General features: G+C 40.8%; 1 protein-coding gene across 1 annotated transcript in view; it reads right to left on the bottom strand.

Annotated features, from left to right (window-relative positions):
• The window catches only part of LOC128734476 (uncharacterized), a 53,877-nt gene that overhangs the window by 31,950 nt on the left and 2,172 nt on the right, over positions 1–19,755 (bottom strand). The gene's annotated exons all lie outside the window — the stretch shown is intronic.

The following is a 19,755-nucleotide window of genomic DNA, read 5'->3' as shown; positions in this document are numbered from 1 at the left end:
ATTTTTTCCGTGCCTTTATTAAGGAAATTCGGGGTAAAATGCGTACTTCATATCATTTTATATAGTTCTAGCTCAGGTTTCAATATTTCAAATCCATTTAATGAATTTCCTGAAATCAGTGTTGGTAATAATTTTAACCAATAAGGATTTTACACTTAAATTAACGTAAAGTAGTTGCTTAAACTTGAATGAACCGAAAACTAAAGACTAAAACGATTACGATCGGCTTAATTTGAAACTATAAGCTTTATTTATTATAAGCTTTATTTCGAAATCTACATTTTTCATTCGGACCTCGAATTGGGCAATTGCAAAAATGCAAATGAAAAAAAAAAATTAAAAATAGATACTCGTTGACCGGATTTTTTTATTTCAGCTTGCGATTCCCTACACAAATAATACTGTTGTCGTTAGGATGCAATTCCGGGAAGCCCAAGAAAAAAGTTCATAGTATTCCAGGATGCATGAAGCAAACTCGATTTTATAATCAGCTCCTCTTGTAAAATCATGTTTTTCGAACTACACAATGTAGTGGAAAACTTGTTTTGTTATGTTGGCAGAGATTTGGGGAAACTTTTATAACGTTTGAGGTTGAAACGACACAAACGTGCGGTCCTCTCGTGGACTAAATGAGAACTCGGATCAGCATGAAAGCAAAGCCCAGGTTTATAAACGTCTTCAAGACTGGATCCTTCTTCATCGACAGACTATGCGGCCGGTTATTAGAATACATGATAATTACGGGGCTAGTGCAACGATTCTACTGAACGAAGATAGTAATGTCCTAGCACCTGATCTCCAAGAAGCCAAACGAGAAATCGGGCTGTTGAAGACCAATAAAGCCGCTGGGAAGGATCGTCTACCGGCAGAGCTTTATAAACATGACGGAGAAATGCTAGCAAAGGCTCTACACTGGGTTATTTCGACGATTTGGGAGGAGAAAAAGATACCGGAGGAATGGATGGAAAGAGTAGTTTGTCCCATCTATAAACAGGGTGATCGACTAGACTGCTGCTCCTATCGCGGTATTACGCTGGTAAACACCGCCTACAAGGTACTTTCCCAGATCCTGTTACGCCGGTTGTAACCGATAGCACAAGGTTTAGTAGGGAATTATCAGGCGGGTTTTATGGGGGCTCGCGCAACTACATAACAAATTTTTACTATCCGACAGATCTTGCAGAAATGTCGAGAGTACAACGTGCCCACGCATCACATCTTTATTGATGTCAAAGCAGCATACGATACAGTCGATCGAGACAAGCTATGGCAGATAATGCACGAACACGGTTTTCCAGACAAACTGACGCGACTGATTAGAGCTACATTGGATCGAATGATGTGTTTCGTACGCATCTCTAAGACACTCACTCTAAGACGCGGCGAGGGTTGAGACAAGGCGACGGTTTATCCTGCATGCTGTTCAACATCACTCTTGAGGGGGTGATCCGACGAGCGGGCATCGAAACGAGAGGCACGATTTTTACCAAGGGTAGCCAACTTCTAGGCTTTGCAGATGACTTCGATATCATAGCCAGGAACTTTGTGACGGCGGAGGCAATCTGCGCCAGACTGAAAGCAGAGTCTAGGAGAATTGGGCTAAAAATAAATGCTTCGAAGAACAAATACATGAAAGGAAGAGGCTCAAAGGAAACAAACGCGCGTCTCCCACGGACGGTAACCGTTGACGGCGACGAACTGGAAGTGGTAGAGGAGTTCGTGTATTTGGGATCGTTGGTGACCGCGGACAACAACACTAGTAAGGAGATCCAGCGGCGCATCCAAGCGGGAAATCGGGCCTACTTTGCCCTTCGCAAAACGCTACGATCAAGAAGCATACGCCGCCGCACGAAGCTAACAATGTACAAAACCCTTATTAGACCGGTAGTTCTTTATGGACTTGAAGCCGTGACGCTGCTCACGGAGAACGTACGCGCCCTTGCCGTGTTCGAGTGGAAAGTGCTGCGGACAATATTTTGCGGAGTACAAATTGAAAGCGGAGAGTGGCGGAGACGTATGAATCACGAGCTACAGGCCCTGCTTGGGGAGACTCCCATCGTACATCTAGCGAAAGTCAGCAGGCTACGGTGGCCGGACACGTCGTAAGGATGCCGGACGACAGCGCGACGAAAATAGTCCTCTTCAACAACCCCACCGGTACCAGGAACAGGGGGCCCAACGTGCACGATGGCTCGACCAGGTCGAAAGCGATTTGCGACTTCTGAGACGACTAGGAAATTGGCGACGAGTGACCCAAGACCGAGTTGAATGGAGACGAGTGCTTGAAACAGCACGAGCCACCCCGGCTCTATGATGGAGAAGAAAGAAGATGGCCTTTCCGAGAGCTCCCAGGCTACAGTTTTTCCAGTCAATGTAACAAAGACTAAGTCTAGGATAGTGCACATTGACAATTCCACCAACTTCACAGTAGTGGGACAACAGGTTGATCTAGTGGAAACCTTTCAATATTCAATATCCATGCAACGCGCGATGGTGATACCGAGCCTGTTAAAGCCACATGGATCAAGAAGGCCAGGGGTGCCGTACCGAGTTAATTGGAACCATACTTGAACTATAAATATTATCACCTATCTTACAATTTATTTATTTATTTATTTTATTAACGTCAACAGGGGATCCCCAATGCACAATAATCGGAAAATTGCAGTTTTTGGCCAAAATTATTTTTTAGTTTCAATTTTATTCTAGGTTACTTACTTACTTAATTGGCCTAACGTCTTATGACAAGGCCTGCGCAGTATAATTTCTCCATCTGTTTCGGTCCATGGCAACTGATCTCCAGTTCCGCGGGCACCCAGTGCTCGCCAGATCTCGCTCCACCTGGTCTTGCCACCTCGCTCGCTGTGCCCCTCTTCGTCTTGTTCCTACCGGATTTGATGCGAAAACCATTTTTGCAGGATAGTTGTCCGGCATTCTAGCAACATGTCCTGCCCAACGTATCCGTCCAGCTTTAACCACTTTCTGAATACTTGGTTCGCCGTAGAGACGCGCGAGCTCGTGGTTCATTCTTCGCCTCCATACACCGTTCTCTTGCACTCCGCCAAAGATGGTTCTTAGCACCCGCCGTTCGAAAACTCCGAGTGCTCGTAGGTCCTCTTCTAGCAATGTCCACGTTTCGTGCCCGTAGAGGACAACCGGTCTAATTAGCGTTTTGTACAATGTGCACTTTGTACGGGGGCTCAGATTGTTCGACCGCAAGTGTTTGTGGAGTCCGTAGTAGGCCCGACTTCCGCTGATAATACGTCTTTTAATCTCACGGCTGGTATTGTTGTCCTCTGTTGCCAGCGAGCCAAGGTATACGAACTCGTCGACTACCTCGAACTCATCCCCGTCGATTACCACGGTGCTGCCCAAGCGAGCCCTGTCGCGCTCGGTCCCGCCCGCCAGCATATACTTCGTTTTAGACGTATTTATCTGCAATCCAATCTTCTCTGCTTCGCGTTTCAGTCTGGTGTACTGATCTTCCACCGCCTCAAATGTTCTGCCGACAGCATCCACGTCGTCAGCAAAGCAGATAAATTGACTGGATTTATTGAAAATCGTGCCCCGCATTTCGATCGCCGCTCGCCTTATAACACCTTCAAGCGCAATGTTGAATAGCAGGCAGGAAAGACCATCTCCTTGTCGAAGTCCCCTGCGAGATTCGAATGGGTCCGACAATCCACCCGAGATTCTCACACAGCACTGGATCCCATCCATCGTAGCCATGATAAGTCTAGTAAGCTTACCCGGAAAGTCGTTTTCGTCCAAAATTTTCCATAGCTCTTGTCGGTTTACGCTATCATATGCGGCTTTGAAATCGATGAACAGGTGGTGCGTGGGGACTCGGAATTCGCGGCACTTCTGGAGGATCTGCCGCAGGGTGAAGATTTGGTCTGTTGTAGACCGACCCTCCATGAAGCCGGCCTGGTAACTTCCCACAAATCTATTGGCTATTGGCGATAGTCGATGAAAGAGGACTTGGGACAGCACTTTGTAGGCGGCATTCAGGATAGTGATGGCTCGGTAGTTCTCACAATCCAGCTTATCACCTTTCTTGTAGATAGGGCAGATAACCCCGTCTTTCCACTCCTCCGGTAGTCGTTCCGTATCCCAAATCTTGACAATCAATTGATGCAGACAGCCGGCCAACTTGTCCGGGCCCATTTTAATAAGTTCCGCTCCAATGCCATCCTTTCCCGCTGCTTTGTTGTTCTTCAGCCGCTGGATGGCTTCTTTAACTTCCCTTATCGATGGGGGTGGCACATCTTCGTCGCTTGCTGCACCAATGTGGTCACTTCCTCCGCTATCATGGTCTTCCGCCTGCACGCCATTCAGGTGTTCATCGTAGTGCTGCTTCCACCTTTCGATCACCGCACGGTCATCAGTCAAGATACCTCCATCTTTATCTCTGCACATTTCGGCCCGCGGCACGAAGCCTTTGCGAGATCCGTTGAGTTTCTGATAGAACTTCCGTGTGTCGTGAAAGCGGTACAGCTGTTCGAGTTCTTCGCACTCCTTCTCCTCTTGGTGGCGCTTCTTTTCCTTGAAGAGTCGGGTTTGCTGCCTCCGCTTCTGTTTGTATCGCTCCACATTCTGACGGGTGGCTCTACGCAGCATTTGTACCCGCGCTGCGTTCTTCTCATCCAATATCTGCTGGCATTCCTCGTCAAACCATTCGTTACGTCGATTCGGTGCCACACTGCCTAGGACGTTCTCCGCTACGCTGTTAATGGCTGTTTTCACGGCATTCCAACAGTCTTCAAGAGGGGCTTCATCCAGCTCTCTCTCTTCCGGCAGCGCGGTTTCGAGAGATAACGCGTAGTTTTCGGCGACCTCTGGTTGCTTCAGTCGCGCTAGATTATACCGTGGCGGGCGGCGGTATCGTATGTTGTTCACAACAGATAGTTTTTGACGTATCCTTACCATCACTAGGTAGTGATCCGAATCAATGTTAGCGCCCGGATAGGTTCTGACGTCGATAATGTCTGAAAAGTGCCGACCATCTATCAGAACATGGTCGATTTGTGATTCTGTCTGGTTGGGTGATCTCCAGGTGTACCGATGGTAGAGGTTATGCTGGAAGAAGGTACTACGTATGGCCATGTTCTTGGAGGCGGCGAAGTCGACAAGTCTTAGGCCGTTTTCGTTCGTTTGCGGGTGAGCGCTGAACCGTCCAATCACCGGTTTGAATTCCTCCTCCTGACCAACCTGAGCATTACAGTCCCCGATGATAATTTTGACATCATGTCTTGGGCAGCGGTCGTATTCACGCTCCAACTGCGCGTAGAATTCGTCTTTGTCATCATCGGTACTTCCGAGGTGAGGGCTGTGCACGTTAATTATGCTTATATTGAAGAATCGGCCCTTGATTCTTAATCTGCACATTCGGGGGTTGATCGGCCACCACCCGATCACCCGCTTCTGCATCTCGCCCATCACTATAAAAGCTGTGCCCAGCTCGTGTGTATTGCCGCAGCTCTGGTAGATGGTATGACCATCTCTATACGTACGTACCATCGTTCCTTTCCAGCATACCTCCTGCAGCGCTACGATGTCGAACTTGCGGCTCTTCACTTCTTTAGAAAGCACGTGGGTACTTCCGAGGAAATTTAGAGACCGACAGTTCCATGTTCCTAATTTCCAATCGTTAGTCCGTTTTCGTCGCCTGGGTCTTTGCCGATTGTTCCGATTAGAGTTATTATTATTACTTACGGAGTCCATTGCTTTGGTTTTTTTTAGTGGTTCAGGCTTGCAAAGCCCGCAACCAACCCCACAGTATCGCCGGAGGGCCAACGTAGCTCGAAGGAGCCCTCCTCCCCTGTCAGCATACGGCCTTGGTTTCCACCGGGGTTGGTTACCCGATCTCCACCCGAGGTTGCTCGTATCCCGGCTGGTACCACGAGGAGTTTGGGTAGGAGTTGCTCAAGTAGTTATTCTAGGTTATATTTGTTACAAAAGAAATGATTTAAACTTATAAGAACTCATATTTAGGGTGATTTGGGGAAAAATTATCAAATGTTTTTTTGCTTGACAAAAAAAAATTTTTTTCTCGCAGGGACTCTCCCATTTTCTCATTGAAACTCTCTTCAGGTTAGTAACAAAGATAATCAAATTTGTTGAAAGAGTACTTAAAATTTTAAAGACTTGCTAAAAATATGACAATTTTAAAATTATTTTTTTTTCGGAAAACGTCAAATTATAGCAAACTTTCAATTCATGTTTTGATACAACATACTTCAAGCTTTCAGACGCACTGTTAGAAACTGCGGCGACAAGAGTTGTTTTTTTGATTAAAGTTTATGAGAATTTCATTTTTATTATAAGTAGCCTCTCGCGCACCTCATTGAGTTTAAATTTGTTTTCATTTAATTTTTTGATAGGCTAAGGTATCAGTTTTAAAATGATATATAACAATAATATTTACACCCGCGATAAGTATTTAATTTTTTGACTTTTTTAAAATGACCTATTTTTCAAACTTTTGAAATGGGCAACTTTGACAGCTTATTTCTACATGATATTTTTTTCTATCAAAATTTTATTCGCGAATCATAAAAATATAGACAATTTACTTTACGCGTTAAAGCATGTGCTAAAATGTGAAATTTTACATTCGGCAATTTTGGCCGCTACTCTATATGAAGTCCTTCTTATGTGCAATGACAGAAATAACTAACTAACGTATTTACAATAGTCGTCTGTTTAGATTATTAACATAAAACACGTCTAAAATTACACTTGTTTGTTTCTCGAGACACATTAAAGTCAAATACATGGTAACATTGATTGAATAGACGAGACATACTGCGCACTGGTTCATGTAGACCATAATTCGTCTTAGCTGGAGTAATACTGAGGAACGAGTGATATCGTAGATTGCGGCGTCGTATATTGATATCCAGCATGCTGAGGAGTATTGAACAATCAACGTTACCTTGCAGGAGATCGCCAATAAAGCATACTTTTGCCACATTGCGTCTTTCCTCTAGTAATTCCAGGCCGATTAGCATGCAACGGTTTTTATAGCTGGGTAAGTTCTGTGCATCCGTCCATCTGAGATGACGTAAAGCAAAGCGGATGAACTTTCGCTGAATAGTTTCCATGCGTTGAATTTCGTTCTGGTAATAAGGAGACCAGACGGGAGACGCGTATTCCAGTACAGGTCGCACAATTGAACAATAGAGTGTTTTCAGGCAGTAGATGTCTTTAAATTTTTTCGCGAAACAAAATAAAAAGCCCAGTTTGCCACCACGTATGAAATGTGATCCTTGAATGTTCATTTTACATCGATTAAAACTCCCAAATCCTTAACTGTGGATTCACGCAGTAAACGTACGCCTGCCAAGGCATAGTCATAATGGAATAGTGAATGTTTTCGTCCAAATGAGATTACCGAGCACTTAGACACATTCAGCGACAATCGGTTAATTTGACACCATTTAGCGAAGTTTTCCAACTGCTCCTGCAGAAAACTCATATCCTGTGGTTGCTTTATCGTATGGAATGGAATTAACGTCGTTCATATACAGCAGGAATAAAAACGGTCCTAGGTGGCTTCCTTGGGGAACACCAGAACAAACAGGAAATGGCAAAGAAATGTGATCTCCAATTTTCACAGACATGCTACGACCATATAGGTAAGATTGAAGCCAGAGTAGCAAATGCTCGTTCATGCCAAATCGATCAAATTTGGCAATTGCAATTTGATGATTCATTTTATCAAATGCTGCAGATAAGTCTGTGTATATCGCGTCCACTTGATGACCATCCTCAATTTGGCGTGTTACAAGCGAAGTGAAGGAAGTCAAGTTGGTTGTTGTAGATCGTTTAGGCATAAATCTCTGGGCAAGCTCCTGGAGAATAATCAACTCAAACAGTTTAGAAGTGGCACTTAATGCAGCTATACCACGGTAGTTCGAGACTACTCGTTTACAACCTCTTTCAAACACAGGAAAAACATATGACTGTTTCCAGCAGTTTGGAAAAATGCCTGTAGCCAAAGACAGGTTGAATACCGTTGCAGGCGGTGCCGCTAGCGTCTTCATACAGCGTTTCAGAATGATAGACGGGATACCGTCAGGGCCATATCCGCCAGGGCAGTGGAGGATTTTAGTCTTTTTCCAGCTGACGTAACCATGTCAAGGGAGATATCTAGAATCAATTGTGAAATGGTGACGCATCGTATCAAAATCTTTATGGTTACTTGACGAATAACCATAACTAATATCAAATATATTAGTTATGGTTATTCGTCAAGTAACCATAAAAACAATGGATGGTTAAGAATATTCACCATTCGAAAACGAGTATTCGTTTCGTATTTTGGGATATGATGAACATAATGATAATGGTTGAACCATAATGTAAATTTCTGCTCTCGGAATGTACTACAACCCGGACTCGATTATCCGGGTGCTCATTTTTATTTTCAGCCCGGATAATCGAATCACCCGGATAATCGAATCATCATTTTTGGTACAAATTATTTTTTGGTATGTCAAGGTTTTTGACTTTTAGGTATCAGAAATGTTTTATTTATTATTGATCTATCTTCCCAAAAGTCAGAAAAATCCTTTCTTACGACTTTTTCCACTGATGATTTTTTTTGGTACAATATTATTTTTTGTATGTTATGTTTTTCAATATTTAGGTATTATAAATGTTTTTTTATTATTGATCAATCTCCCCTAGTCATTGAATTCTTTTTTTGCAATTTTTTTACTGATGATTACAATGATGATGATGATGATGATAATGATGATGGTGATGATCATTTTTAAGTAAAAAAATTGATTTCATCATCGCAGGATTTATTTTTGTTTTGTTCGCCGATAAAAGGGATATAAGAAAGGAATTTCGTAGCTTTAGGGAGGTGAATCACTGCTTGTCTAGTTGGAATCATCATGTAGCATGAAAACTATTACATTTGGGTTTAAAATAAATCAACGAAAAAAACATTTTTTTTTCACCCGGATAATCGAGTCTAAAAACCCGGATAATCGAATCCCCGGATAATCGAATTCCCGGATAATCGAATCCCCGGTTAATCGAATCCCCGGATAATGGAGTCCAGCCTGTATAATCTTTGATCGTATGGTGATTATAAATATTATAAGAGCGATATGGTTAGGACCATTTTGACAATTGTTTACATTTACGTAGGTAGCGTTTAGTGAGACGCCGAGGATCCTAGCAACAAACTGCCCTAAACTAATTCGAATATAGGACGTCTTAGAGGGATTACCCACGAATGGCCGAAATACAAATGGCCGAAATAACAAATGGTATAATATATCTAATGGCCGAATCAAAAAAGGCCGAAACACTTTTCCTTATACTTATTTGAATGTGCGTGTTTCCTTTGTTACCTCCCCCTCCCTATTGTCCACCAGTCACTTGTAAATGACGTTGCCAATTATGCATCTGTTTGCACTCTGAAAATCCCTATAACGGCAGAGAAACAAAGCCTTTTTTCCTTATATCTCTCCTCAGAGGGCCGGAAGCCCCGAGCAAGATCGCGCATTCAACTAGTAAAATTATAAAAATTCAGATGGTGTAGAGGGTTTGCGCAATTACAGCCATTTTTACTTTAGAATTTTACACAGTAAGTTGAGATAAATTTGTTCTTGAAATAGGCTTGAGAGCCTATTCTCCTAGTGCACTAGTGGAGTCTAGTGGTGTAGGAATAGACAAAAATAGTTCAAACTTGTGGACATTTTAAATTGTGAAAAATGAATCCACAGAATTGTAAAATGATAAAATTAAAAGGAAAACTTTCAGATTTTTACCTTTGTTATACTATAACAAAGGTTTAAAAATTGGTCGAAATACACGAAATTGATCCGAGGCCCGGAGGGCCAAGTCACATATACCAATCGATAGGGTTCGACGATTTGAGCAATGTCTGTGTGTGTGTGTGTGTGTGTGTGTGTGTATGTATGTAATGATTTTTTCTATCGCCTGTTTCTCAGAGATGGCTGAACCGAATCGTTCGCTATTACTTTTGTTTGAAAGGTATTATTGTCTAGTAGATCACTATTGAGTTGTTTCGTGATACGACGTTTAAAAGTTATAAGCAAAAATGTGAAAAATACGTGACACGGGTTTCTCCGGAACTACATGACCGATTTCAACGATCTTAGTATCAAATGAAAGCCCTTATTAAAGCTAAATTGTTCAGGATTTTTTTATTGAAAACAAACAAGTAGTTTAGAAGTTAGCCTTAAAAAACCTGTTTTGACAAGGTAATAATTATCGCCTGTTTCTTAGAGATGGCCAAGCCGATTTATGCGCTATTAGTCTCATTTGAAAGATAATATATCCTAATAGATCACTATTGAATGATTTTTTGATTGGACGTTTAATTTGAAAGTTATGAGCAACCGTATACACCACACCAAAATTAACAATAATTTAGAATGATTTTAAGAAGAAAATTTACCTAATTTCAATTATTTTAATATCAAACGAGAGGTTTTCACACTACGAATATATATGCAAAATTTCATAAGAATTGGTTTTACTGGTCAAAAGATATTAACCCTCGAACACTCGCGTCAACTTTTGTAATACAGTTACTCGCGCGCAAAATAGTCCCAAACCAAAGAAAACGTGTGCAAGGGAGTTTTGACTGGGAAAACTTGGTTTTAAGTTTATTAAACCATTGTAAGAGTTTCTTGAAATTGAAAGCTCTATCGTCTGGTAGAATTTAAATTTTGATTAATCCCCCTAAAAGTGAAATAAAAAATTTATTTTTCCTCAGTGTCAATATAACACATTGATGTGTTCTGCAAAGTTATAGAACATATTATTACAAGAAATTTTGTTGAAGACTGTAACCTTCTATCTCTACAGCGAAGATAGAAAATTTTTATTGTATATGAATTTGTAAAATCAGTTTTTCTATTTTTGCTCTTTTTGTAATTGTTGTATAACTTCTATATGTACTACAAAATTGTACAAATAGTAAAAATACACAACTTTGCTGAAAATAGTATACCTGTATGTTTGCTTGTTTAGGAACTGTAGAACTTTGATTATAAAGAATGCCCCAATTTTGACTCCGAATTACTCGACTACCAGCAGACGGATACATTTTAAACATTTTACATTTGCTGATAGTTTTGCTGCATACATTTTCCCAACAGTTTAAATTATTAATGCATTGAATAATTATGACATTTTGCGCACAATAAGTTTGTTGAAGAATATACGTTAGTTAAACAACGTTTTGTAACTTTATAACAATATGGCATTGGAAAACCTACACGTGTTGTATCAAATACAACAGCGTGAGTAACCGAAGGTTAATAAAAATTGATGAAAATTATACAAGAAAACTCTACTGATGTGATTCAAATAGAATAGCTACAGAGAACAGACATCCAAGCAAAAGGTCCCCACTTGGATAAAACTTATGTCAAATTAGTTGGGAAACTATATTGATGATGTCGCTGAAGGCGCATAAAATTCTACACTAAACTCACAACAGCTAGCTTCTGGCGCTAGCATAACGCTTATAGTCCATATAAACTAGCGCCAGAGGAGCCAAAGGTTGTCAGTGTGCAAATCAAAAGAATCATTTAGTTGGGAAACTATAGTGGTGGTGACGCTAGCATATTAGGTGATTTTAATTTGAAATTTTATCCAACAATTCCCAAAAAATTTGTTGGTGAATGGATGTCTGTTCTCTGTGGAATAGCATTACAGGAAACTATGCATAGTTCAAAAACCTATAAACTAGACCTTTACTAAACAATGTATATGTTAAAGAATAAGATTTCCTCTTACAACTTACTTTTATTTGCACTTACTCAGATTAATAACAACAGATTAATAATAACTTACTTATCCTTACTCAGCAATTTCATGAAAAAAGGATTTATCAAAATTTAAAAGTGTTCTTATTTTGATCAAATTTTGTAAACTTATTCAATTTTCAAAAATTTTATGTAAACCAACGCACTGCGTAACGATAACCAATAGATGAATTATGTTCCGAAGCCGTGTCGATTTCTATCTCAAATAGCAAGTAAGACCGTATAACAAAGGTTCCTTTCACCACTAGGTGGATTAAATCGGGTTTTTAAAGGAAAACTCTCAGATTTCTGTTTTTAGGCATGTATGTATTAGGTATGTATGTTTGTAGTTTTATGAACGGGTTGAATGAAAAATTAAAAGTGGAAACTAAGAGGCCAGACTTTCGATCTATCACATTATTTAAAACCGTCGTATCTGTTAGGTAATGGACTAAGGGACAGCAATACTCCCAAGTAATCGGAATATAATAATTATAATCAAATTCGAGAGTCCCATTTTGCCAGAGAAGTCTTTTCTGCCTATGAACCGGATCTGTATCTTCAATTATAACAAAAATATACAAATAATCATTGTACTGTTGTATTTGTATTATATATACACTTCCAGTCGCATAACAAACGATCTCCTGTAATTTTTCCAACATTCCATATAGTCATCAGTATGTGTTGGCTTCGGCATCGTGCACCGCAGCACGCGTTCGATTGAAGGTAGCCTGCGTTGCTGATTTTATCGGCAATTATAATTGCACATCACTTATGAAATGCACACAACACTCGGCCGGAATAAAATATGTGTCAAACCAGTTCGCGAACGAGTGAGTGAGTTAAAAATTCATCTCAACCTCGAATCTGTCTGGTAATGTTTCAAATAAGCTTCCTAGTATTACTTTCACATTTGCATTGAACAAAAACGTGATTATTTAGTCTCGAATTGAATCTGTTAGAAATGATTCTTCCCATGGTAAAATAAACAACCTGTAGCCAAACTAGCAGACTACAATCGACAGCTGTTAAGACACGTACTTATATTATCCATCCTCTGCCTGTACACAGCTGATTGCTTTTCCTTACTACATAAGGCCACTGTGCCATGTCCGACATTGAATCGTATAAGTATATGCCATTTATGGAAACCCAGTTACTATTGATTTTCCTCCAGCAGTCTTACACTCCGGATCAAAAAATTGAGAACAATCAGTTCGCCGTGAGCATTGTTGCTCTTAATGAATTGGCATAGCAACAAACCGGAGACATTTGCGTTCGGAAAGAAAATCAACTTTTAACCGGCACTGTTGCGGCCTCCTCGTCATCTCCTCATTGTAACAAGTTCGTCAGCCAGACCAGTAGTGTAAAATGCTTCAAACCGGTAGACGAAGATATATCGTTGGTTATGGGCATACAGTGTGCACTACCTGTACCGTGCGACCTTCGCTGGGGTCTGGCACTAGGGTTTAAGGTGCCTGTCTTGAACTTCAGCTGATCAGTTCCGCCTTCGCAGAATGCAAAAATCTGCATCGAGCGCACCCGTGCTGGCTGCTAACAGTTCCAGTGTCTATGCTATGATCGAAACAGTGCAATGAATTGGTTTAATGGCTTAGCACCTCACTGGTTCTGCGTCGTACTCCCTCGAGAACAATGAACCAAAGACCCAGAGACGGCGCGCTAGATGATGCATGACTGCAACAACAACAACAACAAGAACGGTGCAGCAGCAGTTATCGGAAATGGATGAATCAGCTTTGCACTGTGTCGAGCTGTACGTTGGGCATTTTATTTATTTTTCTTGTGGATTAAATTTTTATCGTTTTGGCTAAGTGCAGGCACGGCTGGCGAGTGAGTAGTGAAGGAACATCAGACAACTTTTTTTTCCGTGGGAGGAAACTTTGGTGCGAGTTTCGCAGATCTCTTGCTTTCGAGTTACTATTTTGTTTGCGTAGGGGAAAAGTGTATAATGTGCCCCCCCTAAGAATAAATGGATATATCTCCGTTATACTTCCCCAAATTAACGTTACAACTACGTGTATATGTTGGTACTTAAGCTGACAACCAATTGCAATTGTTTATTTCATTTAGTATTGTGGAATAAACATGCTAGGAATTATTTAATAAAAGCACCTAAATGTTGTGTTTCTCGTCTGCGCGGGGTAAAATGCCCCACCTGCGGTATAATATGCCCAATGCGGTAATTTGAGTATTTCTACCAGTGACAGACCAACTCTATTTTGTAGAAAGTAAAACTATTTCCTTTGTTTGGCAAAATATCGTTATTTTATGTAAAATAAACCTAGTTTCGGCCTTCTGGTGCACTTTTTCTTTTCTGCATGGGGCACATTAGACGCAGCTGTGGCGTTTTGTACCGGGTAGTTGAATTACCTAGAATTTGGACGTTGGTAATAAATTATTCCCACCACGGTTACTCTACAATACTAATTGAATTAAATAATGGCAATCGACTTCAACTTAGATCTGTTTACATAGTTTTAAAGCCACATTTGCAAGGGGGGGCAAATTGCACCACTGCAAGTGGGGCATTTTGGCCTGCTTTTACTTATTTGAAAAAATATTAAATGTTAAAGCAAGTCAAGCGTTTCATACCGTTATTTTTAACAGGGATGTCATTTTGAAGTTCACTTTACGCAATCGAATCGCAACAACCGGTTATTTACAGATTTTGACAAGAAAATAGCTTATGGAAATGACGCCAAAAGTTACATCGGAAGCTGCTCAAAAACAAATTTATTTTTGTTTTGTTTTTACAGCATGTGACAACTGTCATACTTGCATAGTAGGCTAGTTCCATCAAATACTATGGTTTCTGGGTGGTTTTGCATTTTAATTTCGTTTGTTTAGCGAAAAACGAAGGGGGGGCACATTGGCCACGGGGGGCACGTTATACATAATTCCCCTATAACAAAAAGGAAATGGCTGGAGCTGGTGCTATTAGCATGTTTTGCGGATGGAGAGACCTTGGCAGAGTTGAGCAATTACCCATTCCATAAATGTCAGTAGTGCGATGACGAAATTGGAAATGAGAGCTAGAAGGTTTTTGAATTGCATATGTATATGTAGAAAAGGCAAATGAAACTTTTTTGCATATGATACAGTTCTTTGAAATAGTTGAACTCATACAAAGATTTATTCTTTTTTCAAAATAGAATATAGTTTAGCCTTCTGCTAAGTTGTCAAGACGGACTTGATTCATAATGTCGTCGCTCGATATCAAATTTTATCATTTCTTCGGAGCTGAAAGGTCCGACTTTAAGTTCGGAATTTTCAAGAAAAAGTGTTGTTGCAGTTGTGCTGTCCAACCAAATACAAAAAACGCTTTATTGAGCAAAATGCAAATTTAATATGTCAAACATTTTTCATCCTTGCTACTGCTATACTACTGCATGTGGCGAAATATGCAATTTACATTTAGTTAAGCTCAATTTAGCATGATCTCGGTCAGTCCTACCGACAGACCGTGCTGATGAGAAACAATAAAGAAGTGCTTTCAGATTTCTGAGCGGAGGAACACGAAGGGCCGAGCTCCTTTCGATACACGATTTCACGAGCTGCACTGCCTGCGGTCTCGTTGAATTGAAAGCAGTTTTCACCGGTGGCGACAAGTGTAGGTTAGCCCAGTAACAACGGTATACTCCACACGAGTTTTCTGACGGCAGTAGAATTATTATTCAACTTAAGAACACTATGCTACCAATTTTAGGAACCAGTCGCATTGTCCTAGAAATGCTGGAATGGAAATGTATTCCACTTATTGACTTCTTGAAAAGCATTAATAGATGCACGCTGAAAAAGTACCGGCGCGGCACCCATGTTTGTTCACTGGATGATGAGGTAAACAAATGCGGAACGCTGGTAAACTATATAAGCCGGCTGGGTACAGTTAGTGGAGTTACGTGCTTGGAAGTATAGTTCGAATCAATAACGCACACGATAAGTCTAGTTCAGTGTTAATGACTTATGGAATCGGTAGAGTGAATACACGAGCTGGATAGCAAGCCCTACATGAGTATACATGCTGCATGCGTAGCCTGGCAGTCGGAAATTTATTCTGGATATAGATTTTGGAGCCAATATCCATTGTCACACGAAGCAAAATCCGCTCCAAACGTAATTCAATTTAACAGCCATTCATAAGCTTCGTTTAATAGAACCTCCAACCGGAATGTTTTAAAATAAGTTCAATCTCGCATCAGTAGTGGCAGAAACAAATGACTCAATTGTATGAAACTGTAATTGCAGCCATTTCCTAACTCTCTGCATTTGAATATTCGATTTTAAAAACTGCTCGAGGTACCGGCACCGTAAACAACAATCGTAAATAAAACAACCGGTGGTCTTCAACCAGAAACATATTGTATCGTAAAACCTCTGCTCCTACGAGCCAGTTTGGCGACGATTTGTCTGGCTCTAATACGTAATATGCTTAATTTTAGCAACAAGCTTCCTTATCAAGCAATGGCATATACACCCAGAGCTGCTTTTTACTGCTTTTTTTCTGCTTTCCCATTTGTGTTTGGGAGTTCGGCAGACGGCGAAACGCGGCAAATATTCAAACTGGTGAAAACTACGCGTATGAAATGTATCTGCGCTTCGATCAACAACACTAAATTTCATAACGCACCAGTTACGTTCCGATCCGAACGAACGAGAATCGTACAACGTGGTGACCCTAATCAAAAATTTCTACAAACAACATCAAACAGCTGAACAATAAGCATACCTACTCTGAATCACAACAATAGCAGCCGGTGTGTATTCAGCGTTGTGACGCCAACTCATATCCGTTCCAATCGATGAGCACAGTTTAATTTTTATGTATTTTGTTACATCACACAGGTAGATGGTTCATCGCCACAGTTGCCATTGACAATGTATCTACGATAATTTCGTTCTGCGTCAGGTGCAGAATGAGCTACCAAGATGGTCGACTGACGGAGCCAGATTTACCTTCAAAATTTACTAGAAACGAAATAAATCACGGTTTTATACGTTCATATATTTGATAACATGTGAACAATATAATCTGATCTGATATTTATTTTACTGATTCAAAATTCCGACTATTCTCAATAGATTAATTTGCACTATTCTCAATAGAAAGATATTTGCACTAATCGATTGAAAAATTTTCCACGCATCAACTCCAATGAAGAAAACTATTGATTTTGGGATACGCGCCATTGGAAAATTAATAACAAAGATGCGTTGTCTAACTAAAAATCTTCGCTTCGTGACTGATAGGAAGTCCTTGCTAATTTTTTATTAATTTAGAACGTGTCTTTTTTTTTTGTCGGAAGATTTGACCACTGCGACCATTATTTTGATCTATTGTGGTAACGTGTCTTAGTACAACTCACGTATCAACGAGAAAGTTAGAGGAAATTCATTTAATTCTACTATAACTTAGTTAAATAAAATCTTAGTTTCTCGTTGATTGCTAATTTGCCGTAATGATCTATTACTGCTATGTCGTACCACCAAGGGCAACACGAATGCTGTCGCGGTTGAATGCCGAATAATTTTGAAAAGTTATCTACAATAAATAAGCGAATCAATTAAAACCAACTTGAAACACTAATTCACCGTATAAATACATTCAAAACTATACAAGATAACACTGTTTTAATGATTCCGAATGTTTGATATTTTAACGAAAACTACTAATCCACGATCTCCCAAAAAATCTTTTACATCTTCATATAAGAATTAATTCGCCCTTAAAAGAACAGTTTTTGATAATTGAAGGTACTGCGGCCGATATTTGGCGGAGTGAAACTGAAAGCGGAGAGTAGCGACGACGTAAGAATCTTGAACTACAAGCTCTGTTTGGAGAGATCGCCATCGTCACCTGGGGAAAGTAAGTAGGCTACATTGCAACGAAAACAATTCTCATTAACAACTGCACCAGCATCAGTAACAGGGAAGCTCAACATGCAAGATGGTTCGACCAGGTCGAAAGTGATTTGCGACTGAGAAATTTGCAACGAGAGGCCCAAGATGGAGTTGAATGGAGACGACTGCTTGGAACAGCATGAGCCGGGGTGGCTACTAGGCTACTGACAGCGACGATAACTACGCATCGCAAAAGGACGCACAGTGAAAAAGCAAATATTTACGCAGCTAGAACATATACACTGAATTTGTTTCCGATTTATAAATTCCAATGGAGAAAATTTCTGACGGGGGCCTGCAGAATTCTGGAGAGGGCCTGGTACCCCAGGCACCTCCTCTAGCTACACCAATGACAACAGCGCGAAAAACCGTAGGTTAAGATGTCATTGACGTTTCTAGTTTCATCTTCGCCAGGTTCAGTTTCGGCCGAACGAAAGTAATTTGAAAACCGCAAAGTAAACAGTTATAGAGAAATAGCGATAGAACTCCTGGAGAGTAGAGAAATGAACGTTGAGTTTCTACAGGTTTTTAGTTCAGATGTATAAAAATCAGGACTTTTTTCCAAAATCAGGATAACATAGTGACTTGTCAGGGGGGCTGGCCCCCGCAGTGGCCGGCGCTTCCGACGGCGGGTCGCCGGCGAACACTCGCGGCCTACGGCCGTCTCGCCCTGAATCATATAGGCGACGCCCCGCGCAGAAACCACCTCTATTTAGGTGCGGGCGTTTTCCTAGGCTTACTGACTAGTAGGGGTTATCCTTTAGTTAAGTCCGAACGAGCGGTAGCGAGTAAGGACAGCATATACTTATAAATTGACGAGGCCGAAACTTAAACACCTCGTCTAAAATTCGTTTTCCTAGGTTTACTGAACTCTAGTTACAATCCTTTAGCCATACCTCTCGCAATAATTTACAGTTCAAAATTATTAATCGGCAAAGCCGTTGTTATAGAAACTTCAATCCGCTGGTGTTACATTCGGGTATGTGGAGTTCAGGGTATTGGGGACACGGTGAAACATATTCCTCTTTTTTCTAATTTTGCTTCTAGTTGTAAGCCAGCCCTTTTTATTTCTAACTTTCTTTCTGGGGAATGGCTTTCTAGAGAATAGTTCGTTCTGAGGAGTGTCTTTCTGGGGAATGGTATATTCCGGAAAATGGTACATTCGGGGGAATGATTTTCTAGGAAATGGTGCTTTCTGGGGAATGGGATTCTGGAAAATGGGTTTCTGGGGAATGATTTTCGGGGGAATGGTATACAATCTAATTACCATATTTTGATCATTTTCAACCAATCAAGCACAAAAGCTCTCAAATTTAAAGACCTCGTGTCAGCAGTGGCTCCAGTTCCACGAGAATGGATCATTTTAGGTAACTTTTGCTCATGCTTACTGCTAGATGGACACTAAAGCGCCACGTGCCATATTTAGAATAAACTTTAAGGCTGATACAGATTACACGTCATAATTTCTTTCCGTTACGTTGTTGTTAACGGTCGCTGACGGTTAATCTGAATCGACCTTTTTGGGTGGACCAATCAGATTGAAATGCAGTTTGACAGTCGTTTACAGACGTTTATCGTGTGTGTTTGACAGAACATGTCTATGCTGGAGCCATCTGAGAGATTTTTCAGTTTTTTTTAATGATCCATTAACCACTTTCCTTTCTAAGCAAACGATAAATATGGCCTACCAAGTACTGCAGGCCAGCACGAATTGAATGGAACTTGTGACAACGACGTGAGCCGTGAAGTAAAACGGGGCACAGCCGCTGCCAACAGGTCCTTCTACGGATTACGTTGCCAGCTGAGGTCGCGTAGTCTGCAACTTCGCACAAAACTCGCGCTCGGTAAGACGCTAATTCTCCCTGTGGTACTCTACGGCCACGTTGAAAGATGACGACCGACGAGCGCTAGGCGTTTTTGAGCGTAAGATCGTGCAATCAATTCTTGGCGGCCTATTAGACGAAGGAGTGTGGTGCAGGCGCATGAAATATACCAAGTATGCAAAGATGCGGATATTGTGAAGCGATTAAAA

Source organism: Sabethes cyaneus, chromosome 2 (assembly GCF_943734655.1).
Source record: "Sabethes cyaneus chromosome 2, idSabCyanKW18_F2, whole genome shotgun sequence".
Classification (NCBI taxonomy): Eukaryota; Metazoa; Arthropoda; class Insecta; order Diptera; family Culicidae; genus Sabethes; species Sabethes cyaneus.
The sequence above is the reverse complement of the archived record's forward strand: the minus strand, read 5'-3'. Positions and strand labels throughout refer to the sequence as shown.